Source organism: Triticum urartu, chromosome 3A (assembly GCF_056163025.1).
Source record: "Triticum urartu cultivar PI428250 chromosome 3A, HENAU_Tu73, whole genome shotgun sequence".
Lineage (NCBI taxonomy): Eukaryota > Viridiplantae > Streptophyta > Magnoliopsida > Poales > Poaceae > Triticum > Triticum urartu.
In genome coordinates, this window is record NC_141875.1 from 79186362 (window position 1) to 79196771 (window position 10410).

The window sequence follows — 10410 nt, forward strand, 5'->3', positions numbered from 1 at the left end:
AGGGGAGGGCCGGCCCTCTCTATGACGCCCCCAAGGGGGATTCCTACTCCTAGTAGGAGTAGGTTTCCCCCTTCCCTAGTTGGACTAGGAGAAGGAGGAAGGGGAAGAGGGAGAGAAGGAAAGATGGGGGCGTCGCCCCCTCCCTAGTCCAATTCGGACCAGCCCATGGGGGGTGAGCAGCCACCCCATGAGGCCCTTCTCTCCTTTCCCTTATGGCCCATTAAGGCCCATTACTTGCCCGGCGAATTCCCGTAACTCTCCGGTACTCCAAAAAATACCCGAATCACTCAGAACCTTTCCGATGTCCGAATATAGCCTTCCAATATATCGATCTTTATGTCTCGACCATTTCGAGACTCCTCGTCGTGTCCGCGATCTCATCCGGGACTCTGAACAACCTTCGGTGCATCAAATCACATAACTCATAATACAAATCGTCATCGAACATTAAGCGTGCGGACCCTACGGGTTCAAGAACTATGTAGACATGACCGAGACACAACTCCGGTCAATAACCAATGGCGGAACCTGGATGCTCATATTGGTTCCTACATATTCTACGAAGATCTTTATCGATCAAACCGCATAACAACATACGTTGTTCCCTTTGTCATCGGTATGTTACTTTCCCGAGATTCGAACGTCGGTATATCAATATCTAGTTGAATCTCATTACCGGCAAGTCTCTTTACTCGTTCAGTAATGCATCATCCGCAACTAACTCATTAGTCACACTATTTGCAAGGCTCATAGTGATGTACATTACCGAGAGGGCCCAGAGATACCTCTCCGATAGACGGAGTGACAAATCCTAATCTCGATCTATGCCAACTCAACAAACACCATCGGAGACACCTGTAGAGCATCTTTATAATCACCCAGTTACGTTATGACGTTTGATAGCACACAAGGTGTTCCTCCCGTATTCAGGAGTTGCATAATCTCATAGTCAGAGGAACATGTATAAGTCATGAAGAAAGCAGTAGCAATAAAACTGAATGATCATTATGCTAAGCTAACTGATGGATCTTGTCCATCACATCATTCTCTAATGATGTGATCCCGTTCATCAAATGAAAACACATGTCCATGGCTAGGAAACTTAACCATCTTTGATTAACGAGCTAGTCAAGTAGGGGCATACTAGGGACACTTTGCTTGTCTATGTATTCACACATGTACTAAGTTTCCGGTTAATGCAATTCTAGCATGAATAATAAACATATATCATTGAAGGAAATATGCCCTAGAGGCAATAATAAAGTTATTATTTACTTCCTTATATCATGATAAACTTTTATTATTCATGCTAGAATTGTATTAACCGGAAACATAATACATGTGTGACTACATAGAGAAACAGAGTGTCACTAGTATGCCTCTACTTGACTAGCTCGTTGATCGAAGATGGTTATGTTTCCTAACCATAGACATGAGTTTTCATTTGATTAACGGGATCACATCATTAGGAGAATGATGTGATTGACTTGACCCATTCTGTTAGCTTAGCACTTGATCATTTAGTTTGTTGCTATTGCTTTCTTCAAACTTATACATGTTCCTATGACTATGAGATTATGCAACTCCCGTTTACCGGAGGAACACTTTGTGTGCTACCAAATGTCACAACGTAACTGGGTGATTATAAAGGTGCTCTACAGATGTCTCCGAAGGTATTTGTTGGGTTGGCGTATTTCGAGATTAGGATTTGTCACTCCGATTGTCGGAGAGGTATCTCTGGGCCCTCTCGGTAATACACATCACTCAAGCCTTGCAAGCATTGCAACTAATAAGTTAGTTGCGGAATGATGTATTACAGGACGAGTAAAGAGACTTGTCGGTAATGAGATTGAACTAGGTATTGAGATACCGACGATCGAATCTCGGGCAAGTAACATACCGATGACAAAGGGAACAACGTATATTGTTATGTGGTCTGGCCGATAAAGATCTTCGTAGAATATGTAGGAGCCAATATGAGCATCCAGGTTCCGCTATTGGTTATTGACCGGAGACGTGTCTCGATCATGTCTACATAGTTCTCGAACCCGTAGGGTCCGCACGCTTAAAGTTCGGTGAAGATCGTAATTAGGGTTTTTGTGTTTTGATGTACCGAAGGTTGTTCGGTGTCCCGGATGTGATCACGGACATGACGAGGAGTCTCAAAATGGTCGAGACATAAAGATTGATATATAGGAAGCCTATATTTGGATATCGGAAACGTTCCGGCTGAAATCGGGATTTTACCGGAGTACCGGGGGGTTACCGGAACCCCCCCCCCCTCGGGGGGGGTTATTGGGCCTACATGGGCCCTAAGGGAGAAGAGGAGGGCCGGCCAGGGCTGGCCGCGCGCCCCCTCCCCCCCTAGTCCGAATAGGACAAGGAAGGGGGGTGGCGCCCTCCTTTCCTCTTCCTCCCTTCCCCCTTCCTTCTCCAACAAGGCAAGAGGGGGGAGTCCTACTCCCAGTGGGAGTAGGACTCCTCCAGGCGCACCCCTTGGGCCGGCCGCACCTCCCCCTCTCCCTCCTTTATATACGGGGGCAAGGGGGCACCCCAGGACACACAAGTTGATCTTCGTGATCGTTCCTTAGCCGTGTGCGGTGCCCCCTTCCACCATATTCCACCTCGGTCATATCGTAGCGGTGCTTAGGCGAAGCCCTGCGTCGGTAGAACATCATCACCGTCATCACGCCGTCGTGCTGACGAAACTCTCCCTCAACACTCGGCTAGATCGGAGCTCGAGGGACGTCACCGAGTTGAACGTGTGCAGAACTCGGAGGTGCCGTACGTTCGGTACTTGGATCGGTCGGATCGGGAAGACGTACGACTACTTCCTCTACGTTGTGTCAACACTTACCATTGCCGGTCTACGAGGGTACGTAGACAACACTCTCCCCTCTCGTTGCTATGCATCACCATGATCTTGCGTGTGCGTAGGAATTCTTTTGAAATTACTACGTTCCCCAACAGTGGTATGAGAGCCTAGGTTTTATGCGTTGATGTTATATGCACGAGTAGAACACAAGTGAGTTGTGGGCGATATAAGTCATACTGCTTACCAGCATGTCATACTTTGGTTCGGCGGTATTGTTGGATGAAGCGGCCCGGACCAACATTACGCGAGACTGGTTCTACCGATGTGCTTTGCACACAGGTGGCTGGCGGGTGTCAGTTTCTCCAACTTTAGTTGAACCAAGTGTGGCTACGCCCAGTCCTTGCGAAGGTTAAAACAGCACCAACTTAACAAACTATCGTTGTGGTTTTGATGCGTAGGTAAGAACGGTTCTTGCTAAGCCCGTAGCAGCCACGTAAAACTTGCAACAACAAAGTAGAGGACGTCTAACTTGTTTTTGCAGGGCATTTTGTGATGTGATATGGTCAAGACATGATGCTAAATTTATTGTATGAGATGATCATGTTTTGCAACCGAGTTATCGGCAACTGGCAGGAGCCATATGGTTGTCGCTTTATTGTATGCAATGCAATCGCGCTGTAATGCTTTACTTTATCACTAAGCGGTAGCGATAGTCGTGGAAGCATAAGATTGGCGACACGGCAACGATGCTACGATGGAGATCAAGGTGTCGCGCCGGTGACGATGGTGATCATGACGGTACTTCGGAGATGGAGATCACAAGTACAAGATGATGATGGCCATATCATATCACTTATATAGGTTGCATGTGATGTTTATCTTTTATGCATCTTATCTTGCTTTGATTGACGGTAGCATTATAAGATGATCCCTCACTAAATTATCAAAGTATAAGTGTTCTCCCTGAGTATGCACCGTTGCGAAAGTTCTTCGTGCTGAGACACCACATGATGATCGGGTGTGATAGGCTCTACGTTCAAATACAACGGGTGCAAAACAGTTACACACGCGGAATACTCAGGTTAAACTTGACGAGCCTAGCATATAACAGATATGGCCTCGGAACACGGAGACTGAAAGGTCGAGTGTGAATCATATAGTAGATATGATCAACATAATGATGTTCACCATTGATACTACTCCATCTCACGTGATGATCGGACATGGTTTAGTTGATTTGGATCACGTGATCACTTAGAAGATTAGAGGGATATCTTTCTAAGTGGGAGTTCTTAAGTAATATGATTAATTGAACTTAAATTTATCATGAACTTAGTACCTGATAGTATCTTGCTTGTCTATGTTTGATTGTAGATAGATGGTTCGTGTTGTTGTTCCGTTGAATTTTAATGCGTTCCTTGAGAAAGCAAAGTTGAAAGATGATGGTAGCAATTACACGGACTAGGTCCGTAACTTGAGGATTATCCTCATTGCTGCACAGAATAATTACGTCCTGGAAGCACCGCTAAGTGCCAAGCCTGCTGCAGGAGCAACACCAGATGTTATGAACGTCTGGCAGAGCAAAGCTGATGACTACTCGATAGTTCAGTGTGCCATGCTTTACGGCTTAGAACCGGGTCTTGAACGACGTTTTGAACTTCATGGAGCATATGAGATGTTCCAGGAGTTGAAGTTAATATTTCAAGCAAATGCCCGAATTGAGAGATATGAAGTCTCCAATAAGTTCTATAGCTGCAAGATGGGGGAGAATAGTTCTGTCAGTGAACATATACTCAAAATGTCTGGGTATCATAATCACTTGACTCAACTGGGGGTTAATCTTCCTGTTGATAGTGTCATTGACAGAGTTCTTCAATCACTGCCACCAAGCTACAAAAGCTTCGTGATGAACTATAATATGCAAGGGATGAATAAGACTATTCCCGAGCTCTTCGCGATGCTAAAAGCCGTGGAGGTAGAAATCAAGAAGGAGCATCAACTGTTGATGGTCAATAAGACCACCAGTTTCAAGAAAAAGGGCAAAGGGAAGAAGAAGGGGAACTTCCAGAAGAATAGCAAACAAGTTGCTGCTCAGAAGAAGAAACCCAAGTCTGGACCTAAGCCTGAGACTGAGTGCTTCTACTGCAAGCACACTCGTCACTGGAAATGGAACTGCCCCAAGTATTTGGCGGATAAGAAGGATGGCAAAGTAAACAAAGGTATATGTGATATACATGTTATTGATGTGTACCTTACTAATGCTCGCAGTAGCACCTGGGTATTTGATACTGGTTCTGTTGCTAACATATGCAACTCGAAACAAGGGCTACGGATTAAGCGAAGATTGGCAAAGGACGAGGTGACGATGCGCGTGGGAAATGGTTCCAAAGTCGATGTGATCGCGGTCGGCATGCTACCTCTACATCTACCTCCGGGATTAGTATTAGACCTAAATAATTGTTATTTGGTGCCAGTGTTGAGCATGAACATTATATCTGGATCTTGTTTGATGCGAGACGGTTATTCATTTAAATCAGAGAATAATGGTTGTTCTATTTATATGAGTAATATCTTTTATGGTCATGCACCCTTGAAGAGTGGTCTATTTTTGATGAATCTCGATAGTAGTGATACACATATTCATAATGTTGAAATCAAAAGATGCAGAGTTGATAATGATAGTGCAACTTATTTGTGGCACTGCCGTTTAGGTCATATCGGTGTAAAGCGCATGAAGAAACTCCATACTGATGGACTTTTGGAACCACTTGATTATGAATCACTTGGTACTTGCGAACCGTGCTTCATGGGTAAGATGACTAAAACGCCATTCTCCGGTACTATGGAGAGAGCAACGGATTTGTTGGAAATCATACATACAGATGTATGTGGTCCAATGAATGTTGAGGCTCGTGGCAGATATCGTTATTTTCTCACCTTCACAGATGATTTAAGCAGATATGGGTATATCTACTTAATGAAACATCAGTCTGAAACATTTGAAAAGTTCAAAGAATTTCAGAGTGAAGTTGAAAATCATCGTAACAAGAAAATAAAGTTTCTACGATCTGGTCGTGGAGGAGAATATTTGACTTACGAGTTTGGTCTACATTTGAAACATAATGGTGTGTCCGAACGTCGTAATCGTACTTTATTAGATATGGTGTGATCTATGATGTCTCTTACTGATTTACCGCTATCATTTTGGGGTTATGCTTTAGAGACGGCTGCATTCACGTTAAATAGGGCACCATCGAAATCCGTTGAGACGACGCCTTATGAACTGTGGTTTGGCAAGAAACCAAAGTTGTCATTTCTGAAAGTTTGGGGCTGCGATGCTTATGTGAAAAAGCTTCAACCTGATAAGCTCGAACCCAAATCGGAGAAATGTGTCTTCATAGGATACCCAAAGGAGACTGTTGGGTACACCTTCTATCACAGATCCAAAGGCAAGACTTTTGTTGCTAAATTCGGAGTTTTTCTAGAGAAGGAGTTTCTCTCGAAAGAAGTGAGTAGGAGGAAAGTAGAACTTGATGAGGTAACTGTACCTGCTCCCTTATTGGAAAGTAGTACATCATATAAACCGGTTTCTGCGACACCTACACCAATTAGTGAGGAAGCTGATGATAATGATCATGAAACTTCAGATCAAGTTACTACCGAACCTCGTAGATCAACCAGAGTAAGATCCACACCAGAATGGTACGGTAATCCTGTTATGGAAGTCATGCTAGTAGATCATGATGAACCTACGAACTATGAAGAAGCGATGGTGAGCCCAGATTCCGCAAAATGGCTAGAAGCCATGAAATCTGAGATGGGATCCATGTATGACAACAAAGTATGGACTTTGGTTGGCTTTCCCGTTGATCGGCAAGCAATTGAGAGTAAATGGATCTTCAAGAAGAAGACTGACGCTGACGGTAATGTTACTGTCTACAAAGCTCGACTTGTTGCGAAAGGTTTTTGACAAGTTCAAGGGATTGACTACGATGAGACCTTCTCACCCGTAGCGATGCTTAAGTCTGTCCGAATCATGTTAGCAATTGCCGCATTTTATGATTATGAAATTTGGCAAATGGATGTCAAAACTGTATTCCTGAATGGATTTCTGGAAGAAGAGTTGTATATGATGCAACCAGAAGTTTTTGTCGATCCAAAGGGAGCTAAAAAAGTGTGCAAGCTCCAGTGATCCATTTATGGACTGGTGCAAGCCTCTCGGAGTTGGAATAAATGCTTTGATAGTGTGATCAAAGCATTTGGTTTTGTACAGACTTTTGGAGAAGCCTGTATTTACAAGAAAGTGAGTGGGAGCTCTGTAGCATTTCTGATATTATATGTGGATGACATATTATTGATTGGAAATGATATAGAATTTCTGGATAGCATAAAGGGATACTTGAATAAGAGTTTTTCAATGAAAGACCTCGGTGAAGCTGCTTACATATTGGGCATTAAGATCTATAGAGATAGATCAAGACACTTAATTGGACTTTCACAAAGCACATACCTTGACAAAGTTTTGAAGAAGTTCAAAATGGATCAAGCAAAGAAAGGGTTCTTGCCTGTGTTACAAGGTGTAAAGTTGAGTAAGACTCAACGTCCGACCACCGCAGAAGATAGAGAGAAAATGAAAGATGTTCCCTATGCTTCAGCCATAGGCTCTATCATGTATGCAATCTATGTACCAGACATGATGTGTGCCTTGCTATAAGTCTAACAGGGAGGTACCAAAGTAATCCAGGAGTGGATCACTAGACAGCGGTCAAGAACATCCTGAAGTACCTGAAAAGAACTAAGGATATGTTTCTCATATATGGAGGTGACAAAGAGCTCATCGTAAATGGTTACGTTGATGCAAGCTTTGACACTGATCCGGACGATTCTAAATTGCAAACCGGATACATGTTTACATTAAACGGTGGAGCTGTCAGTTGGTGCAGTTCTAAACAAAGCGTCGTGGCGGGATCTACATGTGAAGCGGAGTACATAGCTGCTTCAGAAGCAGCAAATGAAGGAGTCTGGATGAAGGAGTTCATATCCGATCTAGGTGTCATACCTAGTGCATCGGGTCCAATGAAAATCTTTTGTGACAATACTGGTGCAATTGCCTTGGCAAAGGAATCCAGATTTCACAAGAGAACCAAGCACATCAAGATATGCTTCAATTCCATTCGGGATTTAGTCCAAGTGGGAGACATAGAAATTTGCAAGATACATACGGATCTGAATGTTGCAGACCCGCTGACTAAGCCTCTTCCACGAGCAGAACATGATCAGCACCAAGGCTCCATGGGTGTTAGAATCATTACTGTGTAATCTAGATTATTGACTCTAGTGCAAGTGGGAGACTGAAGGAAATATGCCCTAGAGGCAATAATAAAGTTATTATTTATTTCCTTATATCATGATAAATGTTTATTATTCATGCTAGAATTGTATTAACCGGAAACATAATACATGTGTGAATACATAGACAAACAGAGTGTCACTAGTATGCCTCTACTTGACTAGCTCGTTGATCGAAGATGGTTATGTTTCCTAACCATAGACATGAGTTGTCATTTTATTAACGGGATCACATCATTAGGAGAATGATGTGATTGACTTGACCCATTCCGTTAGCTTAGCACTTGATCGTTTAGTTTGTTGCTATCGCTTTCTTCATAACTTACACATGTTCCTATGACTATGAGATTATGCAACTCCCGTTTACCGGAGGAACACTTTGTGTGCTACCAAACGTCACAACGTAACTGGGTGATTATAAAGGTGCTCTACAGGTGTCTCCGAAGGTATTTGTTGGGTTGGTGTATTTTGAGATTAGGATTTGTCACTCCGATTGTCGGAGAGGTATCTCTGGGCCCTCTCGGTAATACACATCACTCAAGCCTTGCAAGCATTGCAACTAATAAGTTAGTTGCGGAATGATGTATTACAGAATGAGTAAAGAGACTTGTCGGTAACGAGATTGAACTAGGTATTGAGATACCGACGATCGAATCTCGGGCAAGTAACATACCGATGACAAAGGGAACAACATATATTGTTATGCGGTCTGACCGATAAAGATCTTCGTAGAATATGTAGGAGCGAATATGAGCATCCAGGTTCCTCTATTAGTTATTGACCGGAGACGTGTATCGGTCATGTCTACATAGTTCTCGAACCCGTAGGGTCCGCACGCTTAAAGTTCAGTGATGATTGTAATTGGGGTTTTTGTGTTTTGATGTACCGAAGGTTGTTCGGTGTCCCGGATGTGATCACGGACATGACGAGGAGTCTCGAAATGGTCGAGACATTAATATTGATATATAGGAAGCCTATATTTGGATATCGGAAATGTTCCGGGTGAAATTGGGATTTTACCGGAGTACCAGGGGGTTACCGGAACCCCCCCCCCCCCCCCCCGGGGGTTATTGGGCCTACATGGGCCCTAAGAGAGAAGAGGAGGGCTGGCCAGGGCAGGCCGCGCGCCCCCTCCCCCCTAGTCCGAATAGGACAAGGAGGGGGGCAGCGTCCCACTTTCCTCTTTCTCCCTTCCCCCTTCCTTCTCCAACAAGGCAAGAGGGGGGAGTCCTACTCCCGGTGGGAGTAGGACTCCTCCAGGCGCACCCCTTGGGCCGGCCGCACCTCCCCCTCTCCCTCCTTTATATACGGGGGCAAGGGGGCACCACAGGACACACAAGTTGATCTTCGTGATCGTTCCTTAGCCGTGTGCGGTGCCCCCTTCCACCATATTTCACCTCGGTCATATCATAGCGGTGCTTAGGCGAAGCCCTGTGTCGGTAGAACATCATCACCGTCATCACGCCGTCGTGCTGACGAAACTCTCCCTCGACACTCGGCTGGATCAGAGCTCGAGGGACGTCACCGAGTTGAACGTGTGCAGAACTCGGAGGTGTCGTACGTTCGATACTTGGATCGGTCGGATCGGGAAGACGTACGACTACTTCCTCTACGTTGTGTCAATGCTTCCGTTGCCAGTCTACGAGGGTACGTAGACAACACTCTCCCCTCTCGTTGCTATGCATCACCATGATCTTGCGTGTGCATTGGAATTTTTTTGAAATTACTACATTCCCCAACAATCATGATATAAGGAAATATAAATAACAACTTTATTATTGCCTCTAGGGCATATTTCCTTCAATGCCAACATCGATGCAGGACCATAGAGTACAATGTAATCCCGTGTGGAGGAGTTCTACAACCCAAGGGTGGTACGCTTACTGAACAGACAAATAGTACACTAGAATCACAATACAATGTAACTGGTATTACCTTTGCATTGACACACTTGCTATACATCATGATTCGAAGTTTCTCCGTGCCTAATCTCTCTACTACATGAAACCACTTTTATTTTTAGTCTTCTAAATTATGTTCTTTACTTTCAAGTTGTTATTACTCTCGCTGCAACAATCAATCCTCGTTACCACTTTGGTACATTTGTTTCATGGAACTCTAACATCGTGTGCATATTTTCTCGAATAATTACTTCATATGAGATCTGTGGCAACTCATGTGCGACCGAAACTCCGCTCATAAATACTCTCCTCTACTCTTCATTGGGACGATGATTATCTGGATAC